The sequence below is a fragment of the Protopterus annectens genome, chromosome 9.part0, assembly GCF_019279795.1.
Source record: "Protopterus annectens isolate FY-2018-M chromosome 9.part0, PAN1.0, whole genome shotgun sequence".
Taxonomy (NCBI): domain Eukaryota; kingdom Metazoa; phylum Chordata; order Ceratodontiformes; family Protopteridae; genus Protopterus; species Protopterus annectens.
Genome location: NC_056743.1, coordinates 939,850,126 through 939,874,485, shown reverse-complemented (window position 1 = coordinate 939,874,485; position 24,360 = coordinate 939,850,126).

The window sequence follows — 24,360 nt, the reverse complement described above, 5'->3', positions numbered from 1 at the left end:
GAGACAGATGCAAGCCATCTCTGGCAAAGCATCGTGGTTTGTCAATCATGTCATCTCAGGCTGTCAGATACTGGATCCCCTTGGAATGACACCAGAAACTAAACCAATTGTTAAAGTTCTGGGTGATGGTAGAATGCTGCTTAAGGCTAGGAACATACCTGCCTGGGACACATACTCAGCGAGCTCAATCAAGTCTCCATTTATATAGTCCAGGGAGGTATGTCTCAAGTCATTCACACCAACATGGACTATGACAGAGTCATGACAGTTCCTGTTGAGAGACTTGAGTGCATTGGTAATATGGCAGATTGTGGCACCCAACAAACAACTAACTGTGACTTTCTCATTATCCAGCCTGGTGAGGGCACATCTGTGTGTCTCACAATGGAGTCTCCTATGACTAATATGCTGGGTTTATATTTAGGCCTTAGTGGCTGTGAGACACAAGTGTGTGGACTATGTGTGATGTGTGGTGTGGTGGACATTGGAGTTCTTATGCATTTAGGCCTCTGAGGTCTCTTTTTTTTTGGGTATGCTTTTGTTGAGGACCTCCGCATATGTGGGGTGGGCTGTGTAGGTGTGGGTGGTGTTTGAGGTGTGGTATTTGTGTTGCCAACCTTCTCAGTGCCAGATATACTGGTTTGTGGGGGAGACAGCAATGGCACTAGGTGCTTGATGTAACTGCATCTCTTATAAATTGTGTTCCTAGGTGGTAGTAGTAGAGGTTTGTCCGTGTACATGAGGCAGTTGCTATGCTGTCTCAGGATGCCCATATCAACCAGACTGGTGGGAGAAAATGTAGGAAATTGTCCATCCATATTATTCAGAAAATGAAAGAGCTAAGAGGGTAAAGGGAGGAAGGTCTAAGAGTAGTACTACTAGATGATAACAAGCTTTTTAGGCATATACTTCAATAGTCGTAGTTCTGCATGTTACCAGATTGATGTGTACTGCATACCACACAATATTTTATATTACATTTTGCAGTGTAGTTTATATATGTGTGGAAAATGTACTGAGACTCCAGGGTTCTAGTGCTTGGGCAGGTGCCAACACATGAATGTATTTTAAATATGTGATATATAGTTAGACAGGGCCTTCAGTTTCTAAAGTTTCTACATGTAATGCCATGTCATACAAAGGAAATGTGCAATAAGCAACAGGAATGCAGCATACTATATACACTTCCATAGCTTGATGAGCAGCAGGTTTGTGCGACGGTTAGTAAAGGGCATAGCAAGTGAGATACACGTTTGCACACTGCTAAGCAGTGCAAAAATGTGAGCTGCATTGTTAAAGTCTGACAGTATTGCATCTATGAAACACACCTGCCACTTAACTGACTCGGTGGCAGCAAATTTTAATGCAGTGATACATTCCTTTTTTGGCCCAGATGGTATGGGTTAGAATACAGATGTATGTCATATGTTAAAATACTTTTCATTACAAAGTGATAATGCAATGACAAGAATTGTTTATACAGGATGTGTTGCTGTGTGTTGGCATACCTCAGAGGTGTTAATCAGCATTGCACAGGAGATAACCGCACTGGTTTGCCACTGCTCACACTTAGTGCGCAATGCATACCTCCATGTAAACATAGAGCCCAAAAAATGATGAGATATATTGTTTCTCCAGCATTCCTAAAGGCTGACAGTTAGCACTGAGTCTCTGGAATACACCTGCTACTTAGCTGACTCTGTGGAAAGATGTGTTAATGCAGTCAATGCAATGATACATTCCTTTCTGGGGCCAGATGGTACTGGGTTTGAATACCACTGTAACTAATACTTTTAATTACTTTCGTATTATCACTGCTGTGCATTGGTGTGCAATGTGCAATATCGTGCAATAATGCATTAAAGAAAAATTTGGGAACATAGGACAGTGGTGAAATGGGGAGGAAGCGGGGGAAGAACAAATTGAAAGAGATACAGGAATGTGCAGAAGGGGAGAAGGAAAGAACTATAGTTATCCATTTCTTCAACAGCAAAAATAATATTAGCTGAGTTTGGACTGTCAACTCCGGAGAGAGGAGTGACCACAACACAATCATGTTGTATAGCCAACTAGACAAAATCAAGTGTGTCAAGAAGACATGTGTGTGAAATGGAGTGCTATGTATGGGATGATTTTTTTTTTGTGAGACAGGTGCCCATTTCTTTTTGAGAGAGAGAGGAATGTTGTGGAAGTGACATAGGTAAGTCTGGGTCTGGTAAGTTGGGTAGGTAAGGAAGCAACTGCAGACAGATAAGACAAACAAGACAAGAGACATGGATGGTGATGGACACAAGAGGTTGGTGGACATCATGGATGGGGTGAGGGTGGGACATCTAGGACCCATGGTCTTCAAGCTGGGTGACAGTGAGAATCATGTCCGCAACCACATGACTGTCATCACTGTCACGTCACTGTGCCACTGGCTGGAACACTTGACATATCCTTCTCCTGGTACTATCACTGCCACCAATCTGCCCTTCTCCTCCTCCTGGTACTACCACTGCCACCCACCTGCTACTCTAAAGCTCATACAAGGGTGCCCAATTATAATGAGTGAAATTAATGCTAATACCAATGGTAATGTTGACCAAACAGGAAGGCTTTCAGGAGTGGCCATAGTGTCACCAAATACATATAAGTACTCTCAAAGGTTAACATATTCCCTGAAAGATCACACAATGAAAAGTTTAAATATATTTAATAATAAATAATGAAAGGACATCATCATCAGCCCCCCTTTTTCCCATTTTTTCTACATGGGGTTGGGGCATGTCGCCAACTCTCTCGATTCAGTGCCACACTGCTGCCTTCTTCAACTCTCACGTCTGACTGTCGCAGATCTTCTTTCACACAAAGCTTTGCTAAGATGTGTTATAGTGTCTGGAAGCTATAAAACCATTTCAAAAACTTCCACCTTCCAGGGTAGCAATTAGTTCATCCATAAGGGGAATACAGTCAGATTTTTAGTCCTGGTTTTCACAGACATTTGCCTCTGGCTGTAATCATAACTGTTTAAGATACAATCTTTATGGCCTAAGCCAGGTAATTTAACATCAGACTATTTTTCAAAGTTAGCTGGACTGAGATTAACCTTTTCTTTTCCAGTATACTCTGCTGAAATATATTAACTGGAACAGTTACAATATAGTCTGACATACAGATGTATTTTTTTCTCTCCAGCAGGACCCACTGTTGGTACATTTTTAACAGAAGCAGTTTTTCAAATACATTTTCAACACGAGCACCTGTACAAATCAGTTTGATATACAAATGACATATAATTCTTTACAAAATTCCAGCTAGCTATCCTGCACATGTTACACATCCACTGCCCTATTCTCCTGGCATAGGTGGTAATACCTCACATCATCACAGCAATAAAATAAAACAAAAAAATAAAAAAAATAAAATAAAAAAAGAGAGATCAGGATTAAAGAGAAAAAAGAGATAAGATGAGTAACTTCATATCTGATGTACAATTACTATTACCTTAACCTTTACTCTTAAGACTATTATTCCATAACAGATAATTTTTACTTTTAAGATTACCAGCTCCTAACAGATGCACACTATACTACAAACTGCAGCAAGTACTCCTTCACATGTGCATATATTGCACATATGCATGCTCCAATTATACAGATTACAGTTTACAGAATAGCATGTGTGCCACTGGTATAGAGCTTTTGCTTTAAACCTTTAAGTTACACATGATTGAAGAATTAACAGTATTGTATATTTAGGAAGTGTAGTATTTGATCTCACAATCTCTAACTAAAGACTGATATTGTACTCTTGGTTTTTGCTACAGACTAATGCATGCATACTTGCTTTTACAGTTGAGATATGCATGCTCAATTCGCTATAACACTATTGAATACCAAAAAGCTATCTTTAACTTTGTTCTACAATAACACAACTCTTCTACTGCATACATACCATATGCCTCCCCCATCCTCACCAATCAAGCTCCATGGGTCCTAACATTGACCTTGCCTTCTATGGCAGCTGTGGAACAAACTGACCAGAATACCAGTCTTGCCTATATTCGGCTTATAGGTCTTACAAGTACTCTATGTAGTTGATAATTACACAGGTGTGGGATGTCCGCAGTCCTAAATTCCCTAATCCAATGGTCAAGGTTATCCCTCTTCCTCCTCTGCAGGTAACTGTAATGATGCCTACATTGTTCACCAGTGCGGGGGATACCAGTGGCACTGGTTATAGCCCAGGTCAAACTATTCCAAGCCTCTGACATACTGGGACCCAGAATAGTCCCCCTGCAGTAGCCTGGCACTTTGGTGTTTCACTAGGAGTCCAAAAAAATCATGGACTCCTGGACACCCCATCTCACAGCCCTAAATTTAACACCCTCTCCACAAACACCTGCCAAGTCAACCACAGATCAAGAGCAATGGAGAATGATGGTTTCCCCCAATTCCAGTTATCGCGTTTACTGTGAGTGCACACACTGTTTGAAAATGTTGTGAATTGCTTACCATTGTGCAAACACAGTGCTTGGCAGTGCGCACCCCCGAGCCCCGTGTTTGTGCAATGGTAAGCAGTGAACAATAGTGGCAAGCAGCGAAAAATTACACAGGCAGTTGTGTATGTGTGTTAGGCAAATGTGTAGGCTATGCCAGTCCAGAAAGCAGAAATATACTTACAGAAACATAGTACACAGTATACCCACAGTCATACATTTGATAATAAATGTGACAATACATAATGGAAAATGGGACAAAAGTAAAAGTGTATGGAATATGCTGTGCTCGAACCCAGGACGCTGTCTATTGTTGTTCTACACTTATATCTGTTGCCACAAGAGGGTTGAGAAAACACTTGTCTATGTTGCAGTTCACTGCTGTCAGAGTCCTGTCTGCTTCCTGGGGGGGTCCAGCTATCCAGCTTGTGCACTGCTGCACTTCACACAAACCACATAAACACAGCCAAACCTGTCATTCATTTTTCTCTGTTTCCGGCAAACACTGGCCAAAAAAAAAAAAAAAAAAGAGCAAGAGAAAAGGATTCAAACCCAGTAACATCTGGCCCCAAAAAGATAGGTATCATTGCATTAACACATGCTGCCACAGAGTCAGTTAAGTAGCAGGTGTGTTTTACAGACTTGATACTAACTGTCAGATTTTAGCAATGTAGCTCATGTTTGTGCACTGTTTATCTAAGCACAAACATGTGTATCTTGCATGTGTATACACTTTGCTAACTGTTGCACAAACCTGCTGCTTGCTGTGCTATAGAAAACTACATATCATTAAGTATCACTGCTGTTTATTGCCCATTTCTTGTGTATGACATGATATTATATGTAGAAATGTTAAAAAATGAAGGCTCTATCTCACACTATGTTACATATTTACAATACAGCCATGTGCTGCCCCCCCCCAAGCACTGTAACTCAGGGGTCTCAGTACTTTTTCCATACATATATCAACTACACTATAGAAAGTAATATCAAATGTTGTGGCATATGCAATGCACATCAATCTGGTAACATGCAGAACTACAATTATTGACCAATAAGCCTAACAAGGCTTATCTGCAAGGCTAGGGAAGGTATCAGCACAGACTTTATCCACAGGGACATACGTGACCTTTAGCACACTTGAGTCAACCCATGTTGTGTTTGTCAAGGATAGATCTTGCCTATTGAACATTGTGTACTTTTTTGATACTGACCCCAAAGACCAAATAACAGGACATACCACCTGTGTTCAGTTATCCAAGGCCTTTGACAATATCCCCCATTCATGTATCACAGTGAAAATTTCCTATCTCAGAATTAAGCCATACAGTACTAGCTAGATTGTCAACTGGCTCACCAACAGAGCACACACTCTCAAAGTTGGAGACTGCACCTCCACCACTAGCCACTTACCAATGGAATTCCCCAAGGAACTGTGCTGGGCCCTCAACTGTGTGGAAACTACTCCCCTGAAGTGCAGGCAATGGTAGATGGCACATTTGCAGATGACTGTTAATTGGACTGACTTATATAGATTCCCTCAGTGATGGTAGCATATTACAGAATGGGCTGACAGAGACAAATGATTGGTGCCAAACTCACAAACTGAACCTTACAGAAAACAATGCCTCAATGTCCCCTTTGGGAATGAAGTACCCATGCTAATTATGATATACATAGCACTCCTCTCAGCTCAAACAGTGTTGTGAGACTTGTAAACACATGCTCATAGCAATCTACACTTTCATCACTATGTGTCCATAGTGTTGAGAAACACATTCTGCATTGCACACTTCACACATATGGACATCACATCCAAGATCGGGGATGTCATAGTTCTGTTGTACTCCGCCCTTATCAGACCACTAACTGTGTACAAGGCTCTCTTCTGTCAGTACCTCACCAAACAAATGCAGCAATTGGAGAAAAAATAAAGGTTTGTGTCTGAGAGAATGCAGGTCCTCCAAACATCGCATACATGGAAAGACTGAAAGACCTGTAACTATACTCAGTAACCTGGAAGCTGCTGAGAGGTGGCCTACACCTGACCTACAGAGAAGTCTCAGACCCTGCCCTACTGGAAATGCTGGACATCTGCAAATCAAATGGGAAAGAGTAACTTGCCGCAGGATTCTAAACCTAGCCTGTGACATAAACAGAACATGCTGGGAAGATGGATATATCCCCCAGTGATTCACACTCCTCTGTAACGAGCTTCCGCTGCATGTAGAGCAGTGCTCCTCAATGACCCTGTTCAAGCGCAACCTTCACTACTGGTTATTGATTGTAAAGTCACCTCTGGAGTGTCACCTATGTCCCTCACAGACAGACCCAGTTGTTGCTCCTCACAAAATCACTCTGCTAACAATAACCATTAAATATGCTTAATAAGGGTATTTGTGTTTTTACACAGTTAGGCTTCTATTGCCTCTTGTATAGTGATAACAATGTACTCCTAAAACTTACAAATACAATATGTGAGACATGCAAGCATACAATGAATTTAGAGTAAATGCTGTCTCTCTTGGGTAACAAGAAACCAGATATCAAACAGGTTGTCAGCGCACACACACACACACACACACACACACACACACACACACACACACACACACACACACACACACTTACTTCACCTTCTCAACAAACCAAATGCACAACGCATAAACCCACATACACACAGGTATGCATTAGAAGCTTACCAAAAGAGCAGAGACTTGACAAATGCAAACCCACTACACATAAAAACAAATATATCAATGTCTCACCTGTTTAGCCCTTAAGCCATAACATCTCAAAACCAATGTCTTGGGCATAGGCGAATCTATACTGAGACACACAGATGTCCCTTTCACCAGGTTGTACATGGGGAAAGTCGGTCAGCTGCCTGTCAGTTTTCAGGATCCGTAAAGTCACACACGCACTCAAGTCTCTCAAAAACAAGCACAGTTACATCTCTGTCATACTCTATGATGGAGTAAATGACTTGAGACATACCTCACTGGACTACATGAAGAGATATGATTTAGCTCTCAGATTATATGTCCCAGACAGGTATGTCCATAGCCCTAAGAAGCATTCTACCTTTACCCAGGATGATGCTTCAATACAAACAAAAGAATTATCAACTTCAGCAATTGGCTTAGCTACTGGTGTCAGTCCAAGGGGATCCAGTATTTGTCAGCCTGGAATAATACGGTCAACAGACCACATTGCTTTGCCAGGGATGGTCTTCAAATGTCACCGTTTGCCTTTTGTTTACTGGCTAAGGTACTTGCCTCCCCATAGTGCCTTTTTTAGGCAGTGTCATAAAAACAAAATTCCTGACATAAAAATATCCTCAAAAGACAAGCTAAAGGTTATGCTGCCTAATGCTAAGAGTCTAAATCAAAAACTACAATCAATGGAGGCACTTCTTACTTGGGAAGATGTCGATGTTTGTGCAGTCACAGAGACATGGTTTAGGGCCAATAAGAGTACTCTGGCCATGAAACGGTGTAATGCTTTCCACACATTCAGGCATAGACACTGGAAGCTGTTGAAAACTGGGGGGGGTGGGGTGGTGAGAGGGGCACTTACTGATCTAAAAATGGGCAATTTTTTTATAACTATTTACTACCACAACATAGGTTCACCTGGAGGACATTAAGCTTATCCAACTCCCTTTTGGTGCTTGAATTAACATTTTCTAATTGGTCTTACCTATCCCATGACTGATAATTATATATTAGCCCTAGTCAGAAGAACTGTGATCATATCATAGATAATTTGAGGGGACCCATGTAAGGGACGCAGCATTTAGGAACTGCCTCTATCCGTTAGTGGCATGAGGGACAATCCTGGAGTACATTTTCTATTACCCATCCTTAGATCCAAGTTGCATTTGAATATGGACAGATGAGCTTTGTTTTATTTTTATGGATAGTTTGTTCTGGAACACTGGTAGCCTCTGTGATATATATCCATCTCTCCACAACATTCAGCTTAGATACCTGGACTGAGTATTTCTGATGCCATTTGACTTGCTGATGTTCAGTAGATCCATCTGTATTAGGTCGGAGGATGCCCTGTATGCCAGAGATGTCACCTCTAACCACTCTGTAGGATACTGAGTATAGTAATAAATCTTTGAGGTGGTCCATGCAAGACCTTTTGTTTAGGACTTGTATCCTTTAATAAGGTATCTCTGTGGGTATTCCAATTGTTGCATGGGGCTGGACAGATACGTGCCAACGTGGGTATTATACAAAATGACTGACTTAATGAGAGCTTTGTATAGGGTGACAACAACATCTCTAGATCTAGTCACAATCAATTTGTTTATAAGCTGTGCAATATAGAAAGGCTTTCTTATAACTCTGGGCACATGTTGGTTAAAAGTTAGGTCACTGTGTACTACTATTTCTTGGTTTAAGAGCTACCTAGATGGTAGGCAATAAGCTGTAAAATGGCTAAATCAGCTCTCTCCCTTACTGCCTGTCTCCCTAGGGGTAGCCCAAGACTCTATCCTGGGTCCTCTACTCTTCACCCTATTTACTAATCAACTACCATCCACCATACCCAAAGCCTCAATAGTCCAATATGCAGATGATACCACCATTATTTGTGCAGACAACTCCCTTGACCACCTCCTCTCCCTAACACAAGAATGTTTTTCCCTGGCAGAAACATGGATCACTAACCAAAACCTCATTCTAAACCCAGCCAAAACTAAATTACTCCTCTTCAGACCTCACAGATCTCCACCCTCTTCATCTAACTTTTCAATCTCCTCTCATAACAACACCATCATCACACCCAGTAGTCATGCCAAACTGCTAGGCCTTGAAATTGACAATAGCCTTAAATTTGACATTCATATCTCCCAGACCATAAAAAGAGTCCACAGAAAAATGGGCCTACTCTATCGCAACAAACAGTTTCTCACCAGTCACTCTAAGGTTACCACAGCCAGGACGCACCTCCTATCGACCCTACTTTACACCTCCCCCATGCTTACCAATCTCCGAAAAACTGAGCTCAACAGACTAGATAGCTGCTACAATAAAATAGTCAGATTTGCCACAGGATTACCTTCTAGAATGCACCATTGTGAAAGCCTCAAAAAACTAAACTGGCTAGAATTCCCCCTGACCCTTCAAGTTAACCAACTAGCACTTGCTCACAAAGCACTACATCATCCTGGCAACACACCAGCCCTGCAGTAACTACTCCAGCCTTACACCACTACCAGATCCCTGAGATCAAATATCCAACACCTCCTTAAGGTAACAAACTTTAAAAATGAGGCAGGTAGATCCGTTTATAGCCACTTCATCTCTAAAATCTGGAACTCCCTTCCAGCCCACATAATAAATAACAACTCCACCACCCAATTCAAAAAACTACTCAAAACACATTCCTGAATCAAAGATTATGTACCTGTACTACCCCTGGATAGTAATAGTAACTCGTATGTCTCTGTTTTCCAGCAACTAGAGCAACAGCTTATCTACTGCTTTTGTAATGTCTGCTTGGGGTAATAGCATCAGTGAACACTGTAAAGAAACCTACGGGACAGAGTATGTCTCTCGTGTAGAAATGAGTTATGGAAGTTATCTACTCTATCTTCCTGCTATACTTGCTGTTAAACAACTCTATAACATGTATATATTAATGTAGCCTGTGAATGTTGGCAAATACACTCTTTGGTTAACTCACTATCTTATATGTACTATACTTCTATATGAAGTATAAAGATTGTATACTCTATATTTTGTTTAACTGAACCTTTTGGTTGACATGTCTTTCTCTTGTTAATGATTTTACTGCTCTGGAGCTTTTCTCCCCGGGCCTCCAATGAAAATGGACATATATCCAGTTGGACTCTCCCGGTTAACAAATGTAAAATAAATAAATAAATAAGTTCCCAAATGCCAAACAACTGAGTCTGTTCTCAGAGAGCATTGTCAGAATTTCGACACCAGTTATTATTTGGGACAGACCTTCCTGCACGATGGTCAAGTCATTTGGGGATTCAATAACTGATCCTAGCTTGCAGTCATCTCAAACTTAGCTGGCCAAAGCCCTTTGGTATTTCCTTTTATTTTTGAGCTGTATATGCCAAACAGGAAAAGTCTCAGCACCAAACCCTGGGTGACTTCATTGGTGACTGGTCTCTTCCCCTATTTTGATCTCCTGCATCCTGTGAGCAAGTTGGCAACCCAGCTAGTGAAGCAAGTGTCTGCTCCTACATTATTCATCTTTTGTACTCCACCTGATTAGGGGATTGTGTCAAAAGGCTTGGCAAGGTTAAGGTAATGTGGTGTGAACTGTTTTACCTTCATCCATTCCTTTGGTAACAAGAGTAAAACTTAAAATTTGCCCATGATTTTGAGCCTTTCACACTTTCCTCTGGGCTGTTTTCAAACACATTTTAGGGCCATGCATACATGTATGCATTATTTGATTCACCTCCCTGATTGTATTAAATTATAGTCCTTGTATAATACAGCACCAGTTGTTAGAATGTGTTTTAAATTCATAGTAGTTTTCTAGTAAGCAAGGAAACAAAATGTATGAACCAATAATGACAAAACTACCCATTTCAGAAAGTTTTAACAATAAAAGGCCACTCAAACTTTTGTCATTACAATCCACCAATATCAGTAAATATGCAAAATTTCTGCAGAAGTAAGTTATCTAAATAATTCCACATGAAGAGGTTGCTGCTAGGAAACAACTCTATGTGTAGATGAAACAATGAAATATAAAGTAGCTGTTGCCCTTGAAGAAAGATTGCCTCTGTTACATAAAAAATAAGCTAGTAATATTGCAATAGGGAATGGGTGACAAACTGAAAACAGGTTCATAGTTACTGGATAACTCCTCCAAAGGAGGACATTCACAGGACTGCAGCATCCACTCTCTTTAAATTACAACACAGTACAGTATCAGTGATCCATCTACATACTGTGGGAGTAGAACCCACAGCCTTCTGCATCAAAAGAGGGACTACTACCTGTTGTGCTACTAACAATGCAAACAGACTTGGAATAAGCAGCACTAAACTTCTCTTCTCTTGAAGCTCTCAGCTGCTTTTAAAATAGTTTTATTTATTTAACATTTTTTTTACTGGGAAAGTCTGACTTGGAACAAAGATAATGTTCAGCAGAGATAAATGCTCCAGATGCATGTATTTGTAGCATGGTTGGAAACCCACATAAACACAAGGAGGGAGGACATACAGACTCCCCACAGAAGGCACCCCAGCCAAGAATCAAACCAGAGAACCTCTTCCTGTGAGGTGACAACATTACCACTGCACCATAACACTTAACGCAATTACATCTCTCAATTTCACAGCAGAAGAAATGTGGAAAAAGCCAAAATTTTGGGGGGGGGGGGGGTAAAGGCCCAAAACCAGGGACACATTTTAAATATTACTTGCATAATCTTAGAAAGTTGCTGAAACAGTGTTTTGTGTTATGTGTTTCCAAAAATGATAGAAAGACTGAAACTTAAAAGGCTATCATTATTTAGTGAATTCCATTCTCACTAATTTGCCACAAAACTACAAATGTTAACTCCCTGAATCATAAGTGGTGGTGTGGGTAGAGTAATGCATGTCCTTGTACCTAAGGTTCAGGGTTTGAACACACATACACACACAAAAACTGGAAAGGCTTTCAGAGAAAAGCAAAAGACCCATCTCCTCTAGAGAACAGAATGTGTAATCCCCTTTTAAGAGAAGGGTCAAAATATTAAAAACAAAATAAGCTATTCCAAGTTACACTACACTTCCATTCCCAACTCAACACACCATGTATTTCACTCTCTCTCTTTTTTTTTTTGGTATTATATCTTGCTCTTCCATATATGCAATTCTAATCTTAAAAAAAAAAAGCATTATTGTAGATAGAGATCATTGTTGAGAGGAGATTTTATGTATATGTTATACTGATTTTAACCTCTTGTCAGTCGGTGCATTTCTAGACAGATATTATTGCTGTCTACACTATAAACTGAACAGATTTCTGCCTTAGATTTGTATGTATAAATAAGTGCTGATTGAGTTTTTTTTAAATCCTATTTTCAGAGTACAGGTATTCTTTTTCATTTTTGAAGAAACTTATAATGTCTATTTATGCAATAAAATTAAAATAATATTTATATCCTAACATGCTTCCATTAATTTTGTTTCATATACTTCTCTGAATGTTATACTTGGAATACTAGCCTTAACAAGTAAGACGTGGAGAACATCTGGGCTCAGTTTTCAAATGGGATTATTTATTTATTCTTAGGATCATGTGATTATTTCAGATTTATACAGGCCATATGAGTGTATTCACTGCTCAGTTTATCTGATTAAATGTGAGAAATCAAGTACATAACTACATTTTTAATGTTTTGTAGAGTTGATGGAAAGGTTCGAGATGTGCTATAACTATTCATTATTGATTTTTGGCATCAATATTATATCACAGAAAGACAGAACTAAATGATCAACAGGTAATACTGAGAGAAAACTATAGCTCTAAGTATACTTAAATCTCCTAAGAAAAACAAGAAAGTGCACATATAAGAGAAAATGTAATAAAGATCAAATTATAAATTTTGAAAATCATTCAAAAATTATTTATCAGGGCACTTACACTAAGTGCCCATACACTTCAAAAATGTATTGATCTTTAGCTTACAATTAAAGACCTTTCTAGCATGCATCAAGTAAAAAGTAAAGAAGATATGACTATTTCTGCATATTGACTGCCTGGGTAGTGGGCTGAGCTCTAGTGGTTCACCATTACCCACTCTAAAAAATGCACATACTGTGATTGACAAAGGCACAATTGTATAAACACACATATGGCAGAGCGATATGACACAGAAAAGCACTGCCTGATCTGCCAGTTGCATAGACTGTATAAAACAGGACTGGTCTTAATAGCGAATAACATTATTCAACTCCCTACGTTTTGTAGTTCTGTTAGACACAAAAGCACATAAACACTATAAATACAAGCAGACACACACATGCACACACACACACACACACACACACACACACACACACACACACCTATGAAAACGGAGCTTCCTGACCTGCAACTATGAAAATGGAACTTCCTGACTTGCAACTATAAAAATGGAGTTTCATGACAAAGAAAACGGAACATTCTGACCTGCAACTATGAAGACAGAGCTTCCTGACTTGCAACTATGAAAACAGAGCATCACCACTTGCAACTATAAAAACGAAGAGCAGATCTTACCATGGGTGTTGACTCTGGTGCTAGCAGCAATGATGTTTCCATGCACTTTTGTGTTCAAATTACGTTAGCGTGCGGTTCACGCATGAGTCCTCTTGCAGCTGTGAAAATGGGGGGGGGGCACTCCCTCCCCCTCACCTTATGGTTCTGGCGCCTATGCCATTAATTAAAATCAACATTTGCAATGCCTTTCTGTAACAGCCGCTTTGTTTCTGAGTCCATCCTTTGGGTCCTTTGTTTTTTTTGTTTTTTTTTTTTTTTGAATGAGCTTCATACAGAATCTTCATCATTCACACTTCCAATAAGCTAGAAAATATGTAGGGCATTCAGTATAAATGATAATGGTATACTCACATAGCCCTTGCTAATGACAACTTCTTTCTTTCTTTGGAAGTTGAGGCAGTGTACAGCCTTCTCTTCTCGTTACACAGGTTTTACTTTTTCTCAGCCAAAATACAGAGTGATGTATAATCTACTAAGATCATCTTAATTCTCTGTCAAGTCTATTTTCCGTTATTTGCATGAAAATGTGCGAATGAACCTTACCTACAATTAAGAGAAAACATGCGCTTTTGTCTGAGAATCTCCTTAATGTATTAGTATATACTAATTATTCTCATTTTTGTGCTTCACTACGTTTGTTTCTAGGTGCAGTTTCAGTGGAAGCTATGAAAATTAATTGGCGTTGCTAAACATATACAACTTCATTTTTGTGATTTACTGATCCCAGTGTCTTATTTGCGAAGATCTGTGTTGAGAACTTGAATCCGGATTCAAACCCTGCCAAATAACTTGCTTACACTGTGCCCCGTGTCACTTCTGTATTAAAATGGGCCCAATGGAGAACACGATCACCGCAAAATGAATAGTTTGAGCCTGAATCCCATTTAGAACTCAGCTGCACAAATGTCACAAAATAATTATTCGTTACGTAGAACAAGCCTGTATACCAGAATAACACATGAAGAACCAGCAATCAGATTTAGGGTTATAAGCAAAAACTCTGGTGTCAGTCTAACTTACAATATGAAATAAAAGGATAGCAATATAGATCAACAATGTCTTGAAATACCCTGGTTGTGTAGTACAAATTGGTTGGTGCACCACCTGAGTTTGTTAGTCATTTTTTACACATATTTCAAAAATATAGAAGTTTACAATTTACAGAATAGATGCATCTTAAAGACATCTGTTAAAGCTGACTCACGTTTACGTTTTTTGTCAAAATTCACCACACTAAAAATGCACTCTTCATATTTTCATTAAAAAAGAACTGCCTATTGAAGTTTAAAATGGGGACAAAATGTTCCATAGTCCTTTAGACATCTTAACCGCTCACCAGAACAGCGTTCCTATCCACAGCTGAATGCCGAATATTTCCAGCAGTAGGTGGCGCTGAAGCTTGCATCATACGGCTATCCTCATCAACAAGGTGACTTCCTTGGAATGGGTTCTCTCTCCTCCTTCTGTGTTTTGCTGTGTCGCACATCAATCATGGACTCCAAGACTCCCTGAAGTTTTGGATTAGGCAAGCTTCTGAGATTAATGTCTGATACTACAGCTGCAAGTCAATCTCGTGCTTTGCATGATGATGCAGCGCAAAAGGGAAATAGGTGAGCGCAGTTCGGATAGATTTTTTGGGTCTGAAAAGTCAAAGACTACATTCAGAGGGGGAAAATAGGTGTCCCAGATTAATGCACCTGCACATTTACAGAAGTGGGGGGGTTCCCCTTCCCCCTCGCTCTATGCTTCCGGCGCCCATGCATTCAGACCACAAAATGAATGTGAAAGAACCAAAGGAGGAGGTGTATTCATCTTCCTAAAAGACAAATACACCTCAAGACTGGTTAAGCAGTATGACTCCCTAGAGTTACTCCAAGTCCAGCTAACTGTAGGAAGGATCCCCTCCACATCATTGTTAGCTACAGGTCCACCAACATGAACCATGAAAACCCCACAGTGCCTTTCTGGACCTACTTGAGTTACTCATAATTCAGCCAAACACCCTAGTCATGGTTAACTTAAACTATCCTTCCATCGACTGGAATATATATTTGAGCTCAATCACACTTGCCCTAAGGTTCCTGCACTTTGTAAACACAAATGATCTGGAACAGTTAGTTCACACTCCCACAAGGGGCTTGAATGTCCTTGACCTAGTACTCACCAACATGGAAGATCGCTGCACTACCCCACGTGTGAGACCCTTCCTGGTAAGGTCTGACCATAAATCAGTCGTGTTCAATGTAACAATCGTACCTGACTCCCTCAGGATCCAAAAGGTTGAAAAATTTCTCCACACAAACTATAGCCTCCTAAGCGATGACATAAATAGTTTCAAACATCCTGCTACCACAGACAGTAAAGACTCCTTTATGAAGGTGTACACAAATGTCCTTTATGAACATCTTTACAAGTGTATAGACTTAGCTGTACCAGAACAGATCAAACTTGCTCACAAAAATAAATAAATAAATAAATAAATAAATAAACAAGCTGCCCTGGTGAACATCTAGCATAAATAGATTATACAAGAGAAAGAAAGTGATGTCCAGGAATAAGAGGGAACAATCTCAGCAGATGAACACCCTCTATAGCTTGAACAAGCAAATTAAACGTCTTGTAAAGTCCTCTAAAGCTAATTATGAAATTAAATTAGCATCCATAGTTAAGGATAATCACAAGGGATTCCTTAGCTATGTCTGTAATGTAAAACAGAAGGTCCTGCTTTGCACCAAATTCAGAGTGGATGGTACCACTCATACTGAACCTGAGGACATAGCCAACCTGTTAGACAGGTTTGGCAAACATTTCACACCCTTGTCCCACCAATCATACCCTAATGTATACCTGAAAGTTCTCTACCTATCATCTCCAAAGAACAAATCACAAGTGCAGTCATCAAGGACAAAAACAAAGCCTCTATGGGACTGGATAACATCCCAGGATGCTTACTAAATGGTCTAAAGCAAGAGTTAGCAGAACCACTGAGTACTCTCTTTAAACACAGTCTAAGTACTGGCTTTGTCCCGGCAGAGTAGGAAACAGCAATTGTAATCTTCTTGCACAGAGGGGGTCCCTCAACTGACCTGGGGATCTCTGCACCCATAAGTCTGACTAGCCTTGTCTGTAAGGCCATGGAGACAATCATCTTGGACCTTATCAACAAGGACATTGGTGACCTTCAAACTCTTCACCCGACCCAGTTTGCCTTCGTTAAGGGCAGATTGTGCCTGTTAAACCTAGTGGAATTCTTTGAAAGTGTCACCAAAGCCCTGGAAGAAGGCAAATCAGTACAAACTGCCTATCTCAACTTGGCCAAGGGCTTTGATACAATCCCCGATTCAGTCATCATTGCGGAACTCACCCAGCTGGGGATTAATCCATACATCATTAGATGGGTAGCCAACTGGCTACCAACAGAACACATACAGTCATAGGTGGGATTCCACCTCTACCAGCAGGCCTGTTACCAGTGGTGTCCCACAAGGGTGTGTGCTGGCCCCCTACTGTTTGGAATGTATTTCTCAGAAAATCAGGTGAAAACAGATGGCCTGTGACTCACCAACTTCACTGATAACTGCAAACTGGGCGCAATCACTGAGTCCCCAAACGATGTCAACACACTACAAAATGGGCTTACATACTTAAATGATTGTTGCCAAGGCCACAGACTTGAAATTAATCCAAAAATACACTATTATCCCTTTCGGCAAAAGAGAAGTCAATGCAAATTGCACTATTAGTAATACTCTCCTATGTTCCAACCCAATGGTGAGAGATGTGGGAATGCAGGTTGACAGCAACCTCAGCTTTGATCATCATGTGTCCACAGTGGTAAGGAAGGCCTTTTACATCGCACAACTCGTAAGTAAGGGCATAGCATCCATGACTAAGAATGTTATAACTCCACTGTACTTGTCCCTCATCAGACCAATAATAGAATGCAATGATCCCTTTTGCATGTACCTCACCAGACACCTGCAGCAGCTGGAGAGACCTTAGAGGATTCTCACTAAGAAAATCCAGGGACTTCCAACACATTACCTACATGGACAGAGTGGAGGCCCTGCCACTGTAGTCTGTATCGTACAGACTGCTGAGAGGTGACTTGTGGCTGGCCTACACAGCAGTCTCAAACCCTGCCTTAATGGAAATGCTGCACCTCCGCAAATCAAATGGGACAAAACTCACTCATTCTAGGGACCTTAACCTAGCCTGCAACATCAACAGGACATGCTGGAATGACAGATATGTATGCCAGAGATTCCCACTCCTATGGAACAAACTGCCAATTTATGTGAAACTGAGTTCCTCAATGACCCTATTTAAGCGCAACTTGGACATTTGGATGGGAAATCATAAATTTACCCCGGGTTTTCACTTATGCCACTCTCAGACAGGGGCAACCAGTGTTGATCTTGGATTTCCAAATAGGGACTACATATCTTGGTCTATAAGGGAACAATGGTACAACTTGGCTAGCCTTGAAAAGGCCCTAGGGCCATTAGCCTAGTAACCTCCTTTGAACCTAGGACCATTATGGCAGTAGCCGTGTATGAACCTATGAAGCTATGAACCTATGTAGGCCTGCCAACATCTTGTCTCACACATGGGCTGCTGATGTCATGTACTATAAGTTCAGCTGCAGTCTTGTAAAAGTTAGACTTGTGCCGTGGCTCGTGCATTAAGTACTGTGTTCCGTAGTCTGTGTACTTAGATAGGAAGCAGTTCTATTCTCATTGCAGTCAAGTGTGTGTGTGTGTGTGTGTGTGTGTGTGTGTGTGTGTGTGTGTGTGAGTTTTGTGTGTGTGTGTGTGTGTGTGTGTGTGTGTGTGTGTGTGTGTGTGTGTGTGTGTGTGTGTGTGTGTGTGCGTGTGTGTGTATATACGTGCTCTTGCTTGACATTACAGACAGCCTTTTATCACAGCATGTGGGACACTGTTATTACCATATTCTCAGTAGACACTGGTGCTGTCATCAGCTATATCAGATTTTTGGATATGCAATATTCCCATCAGGGTGGGGTCAGACAGAAGTCACCTCATCCTATACAATAAAGTTTACAGTAACATAACTTTTAATCTATCCACATACATCATGGCATGGTTTGTAGGCCCTGTGTTATCTTGCTGAGAAAGCTCTGTGGTCTCTCCAGCTTCTGCACGTGTCTCTTGAGGTACATGCAAAAGGGAGCATTATACTGTATTACTGTTCTGATGAGGTTTGACTACAGTGCTGTCATGCAATCCTAAGATCTGAATACGATGGCATGGCTTAGGATGGACACCATATATTTGTCCTGGAAAATCATTAAAGAGAGAAGTTAGAAAGTAATGATACACACTACAGTTTCTGACTTCACAAACCTTACAAGTGAATTCACTATAAAGCTGTGAAATTTTTATGATATTAACTGTCTTAACTTTCCAAGGCCAATATAAGTCAAAGGTACAATGACCAGTTCAACAACAAAAATGCAGATATACTAAGCACCAAGTTAGCTATGCACCCTGAGTATGAGACATAGCTTTTGTATTCCTGAATCCAAAAGATAGAAAAAGTACAGTTGTGTACACTTACCATAAATGTAGATGTTTGAGTGTATTCACTGTTGCAGTCATTACATTTGGGTAATCTGCTGGCAGGTTGCCCTCAGTCGGCCTGATTAACAAAGTCTTGGGTCCTGCGTCAGTTGCTGTCCCTTCTTCCATGACATCAGGTTGTCAGGGGTATAAAACATGCAGCTGACGCCATTACATCAGTTTTTCTTGCCTCAGATGTCAGGTGCCCCCCAAATGGGAAGCCAAATATTTAAGTAATTAAAAACACAAAAATATACCTCCAAACAAAAGCAAATACTCCAAAAATGATTTTAAGCATAGTAAAGGAAAGTATAAGTATAGTAAGAGAAAAAACAGGGGGTTGGAGGGAGGGTAACCAGGACTGCAACAGTGAATACACTCGAACATCTACATTTATGGTAAGTCTACACAACTGTACTATGTTCTTCGTGTTTCACTGCTGCAGTCATTACATTTGGGTAGATTCCCAAAGCTATGTTTGGGAGGATGGATTTATACAGCATTAGGACCAGCTATAAGGCCCTGCAGGACAGCAGTGGCAAAGCCAGCTCTGGATTTAGAGAAGAAAGGTAAATGGTAATGTTTGGTGAACGTATGAACTGAGCTCCAGATAGCAGCTTCTAGAATGTTTCTGGTAGGAACACCTCTAAGAAATGCTGTAGAAGTAGATGCAGCCCTGGAGGAATGAGATCTGATCCCCTTGGGGATAGTTTTACCATACTGCATATAGCAGAAACTAATACAATGACTTATCCATTTGGAAATAGTCTGCTTTGAAATAGCCTTCCCCTCTGCCCCTGCAGCAAATGCCACCAGTACCTGTTCAGATTTTCTTAGAGATTTTGTCCTGTTTAAGTAAAATCTAACTTGTCTGTGTACATCCAATGAATGCAGAATCCACTCCCCCTTGTTCTGTGGATTAGGAAAGAAAGTTGGCAAATTAATGGTCTGATTAAGAGCCACACTGGATACCAACTTAGGCATGAAGGATGGATTAGTCCTGAGAGACACCCTGTCCGCATGAAAAATAATGAAAGGCTCCACTGCCATAAGAGCCTGTAATTCGGAAATCCTTCTAGGTGAAGTTACTGCTAAAAGGAAAGCTGTTTTCCAGGACAGAAATTTTAAGTCTGCAGTAGCAGCTGGCTCGAAAGGAGGAAGAGTAAGTTTCTCCAATACAAAGTTGAGGTCCCAGGCAGGGGTTGGAGCTCTCCTGGGTGGTCTTTAAGTTTTTGGCCCCTCTGAGATACTGCTTTAGCAGAGGATGAGAGAAGAGGGGCGGTTCTGTGTTATAATGAGCTGAAATGGCTGAGGCATGGATTTTTATGGAAGAAAAGGACAGACCCTTGTGAAGCATCTCAGTTAAGTATTGTGAAATCTGAGGAATATTGGGCACTGCTGTGCTTATCCCTTGTGATTGATTCCAGGCATAGAATCTTTTCCATTTGTCAGCATAAGATTTTCTAGTACTAGGCCTTCTTGACTCCAAAATGACATCCATCACAGGTTTGCAAAGGGATGCTACGGGTGAATTTAGGTGATTAGCTACGCTGCAAGATTCAAAGTTTGGAGCTGAGTGTGCAGAACTTGGTTGTTCTGCTGAGACAGTAAGTAAGGTGTCTGAGGCAGATGCCATGGTGGAAGGTGTGACACATTGCGCAGGAGTGGGTACCAGTGTTGGCAAGGCCAGTCTGGAGCAATCAAAATCATTTTTGGTTTGTCCTGTTTGACTTTTAGTAGAACTTTGGAAAGCAGAGGCGGGGGGGGGGGGGGGGTACAGACTGATAGGTTTTTCCAGCTGAATGATAGAGCATCCACTTTCCAGGCTTTTTTGTGATGAATTCTTGTACAGAATTTGTCCAACTGATAGTTCTGGGGTGAAACAAAAAGATCTATGTCCATTTGCATGTCAACATGTTGAAAATCCGTGGTTCCAATTTCCATTTGTGTGGGTCCATGAGATTTCTGCTTAGTTTGTCTGGCAGAGTATTCAGCTTTCCTGGCAGGAATTGAGCTTGTAGTTGCATTTGATAGGCCAAGGCCGTGTTCCACAATGCCAAGGCAAGTCTGCAAAAGGGGTAGGAGTGTGTAACCCCCTGCTTGTTTATGTACCACATAACTGTGGTGTTGTCTGTCTTTATCATTAATTGTCTTAGATGAAGGTATTCCTTGAAGGCTGTCAGAGCATTCTGTACAGCTAGCATCTCTTTTTGATTGATATGAAGGTGCATTTGATTTGGGCTCCATTTGCCCTGAATGCACTTCCCTGCCAGATGAGCCCCCCAAGCATAGTCTGATGCATCTGTAGTTAGTGTTTGGGTGGCAGGGGGTGGAGTGAATGGCAGTCCCTTGTTTTGGTGGCAGGTCTCTGCCCACCATAGGAACTCTAGTTGCAGGCAAGGTATGATAGGAATCATTGTTTCCAGGCTGTGACAATGCTGACTCCATAAACTTTTCAAGTGCCACTAACGTTTCCTCATATGCAGTCTTGCATATGGAATTAGAAGAATGCAGGAGGCCATGAACCCCAAGGCTTGCAGAATTTGCCTTGCAGATAGCAGGGTTTTTGTGGCCACCTGTCTGAAGTAAGTTACCAAATGAATTTGCTTTTCTGGCGTAAGGTAAGCCATCTGGGCAGTTTTATTTAAGCTTGCACTCACAAATGTAATTTTTTGAGAGGGTACCAGTTGTGATTTCTTTTCGTTTATGGTGTACCCTAAACAAGTTAGAACCCTTTTTACAAATGCCAAATGTTTTAGAAGAATGTCCCTGTCTTCTGCCTGAATTAGACAATCGTCCAGGTATTTGAATTTTTCTTTGCCTACAAAATACAATTACTGGAGCCAGGCACTTTGTGAAGACCCTAGGTGCAGTAGATAAGCCAAAGGGTTGTTCAGAGAACTGGTAATGCAAGTAGCCTGCTTTGAAGCGGAGGTATCTTCTGCAAGATTCCCTGACTGGGATATACAGGTAAGCCTCTTTTAAGTCTACAGTTACCAACCAGGCATCTTTGCTTAGCATAGGAAGTAACTGTTGAAGAGTCAGCATCTTGAATTTTGGAATGTCCAGAAATGTGTTTAGAGTAGATAAGTCCAGAATTGGACGCCATGATTTGTCTTTTCTGGGTACCAGGAAAAGTCTTGAATAGAAACCTTGTCCCTTTTCCTCTTCTGTTACTGGCTGAATAGCCCCCATGTTCATGAGGGACAGTACTTGTTTCTGGGCCTCTGCCCACTGATTTGGGGGCAGGTCTGGCCATTCGTTTGGGAATGGCAACGTGTGGAAATTAAATCTGTATCTCTGGGATACTATATTTAAAACCCATTTATCCTAAGTTATAAGTTGCCAGTTTCTTGCATGAAGTGCCAGTTTTTCCCCCAAAGGGGCGGCCAAAAGGTAAGTGCTTGGTAAGTGTAAAGGGAAGTCACTGAGACTGCTTACCATAGGGACGTGCCTTGTTGTTTCCAGATTTGGAGGAGGAGGAGGCACCCCATTGTTTTGTTCTAAAAGTCCCTAGTGACTGAAACCTGGAGCCTTTGGAATGTCTGGGTTTGACTTGAGTGACTCTTGAAGGAACTGGAAAGGACCAGTTCTTAGTAGGCCAGTGCCTACTAAATCTTGGAGGTTGCACTTGTAAGATATATTTCACAGTTTACACAGATTTAGCTTTATCTTCCATATTTTTAAAAACTTTTTCAGCCTTATTACCAAAGAGATGGTCCTGTTGTAAAGGAGCATCCAACAATTTTGCTTTAACATGATCAGGCAGAGTTTGCTCTTTGAGCCAAGCATGCCTTCTTAGCACAGACCCAGTTACAGCAGCCCTGCAAGAGGCCTGCAAAGAATCAAAACCACATTGAAAAGTATGTTTTCGAACTTGTTCAGCTGAATGCAATAAATCCTGTAAATCTTTATTTTCCAGACAGTCAGAAATTAACATCATTTTCTGTTTAAGCAGTCCCATGATATGCTTTTGATATTTAAGAATATGAAATTGACAGTTTAAAGCCCTGATTGCCAAGGTTGCAGAAGTGTAAACTTTCTTACTCCATCTATCCAGCGCCCTGGAATCTCTATCAGAAGGGGTAGGAATTTTAGCAGTAGAGGCCTAAATGCCCTTGGGACCCTGAGAAATGGTTTCAGGATCTGCAATAGGATTTTTGAAAAGGAATTTGTGGGAGTCAGGAACCCTGTAGTATCTGTCTGGCTTACAAGGAGCCGGAGGCAGAGAATCAGGAGCCATACTAGATTCTGAAAAAAAACATCATCAACAATGTCTAGAACAGAAGGTATAGCCAAAGGCCTATGCTGAGGAAGAAGAAAATCCCTAAGTCTCTTTTTAGATTCAGAGAAATCCTGACTTTCCCAGTGGAAATGTTCCCTTAAAGTATGTAAAGTTTCTCCAAAAGAAAAATCCTCAGGGGGAGAAGCAGAAGGAATGGAATCTTCTGCATCAGAGTCCTCATAAGTAGGTATAGACAAATCCTGTTCATTAGAAGAGTCAGAAGAAATAGAATCCTGTTCAGAAGATTCATAATCAATGTCTTGCCTAGGCCTCTTAGAAGGGGGTGGGGGTTGGCTACCCCTGGTCAGAGTAATTAAATCTTCAGCCATTTTGATCATTTGTTTTTTAGGCATAGGGGCCTGCACATGTAGCCCAGGCATCAGTTTTTTAGACATAGATTTTGATTTTGGCCTTAGTTTTGAAGATGGCGTTGGTCTAATATACAAATCTGTAGGCCTGATAAACACCCTCAGAAGCCGGTGCCTGCACAGCGGCTCCAGACCCATCTAAGGTAGAGACATCCATGGGTTCCATAATTGAAGCATCTTGCAGCATACCGGACTCTGAATGGGTCTCAGTAGAGGCCTGTGAATCAGAAGTAGCGGGTATCAGGGGCTGCGAAAGTGCCTCACTGAGTACTGGCGAACTGTTGACTGGCTTAGGAGAAGCGTCGTCATCAGTTTTGGACCACGACGGCCTGTCTCTGTCTTTTTCTTTGTGTTTTTTAGGTATTCTGGTAGTCAGATTGCTAACCGA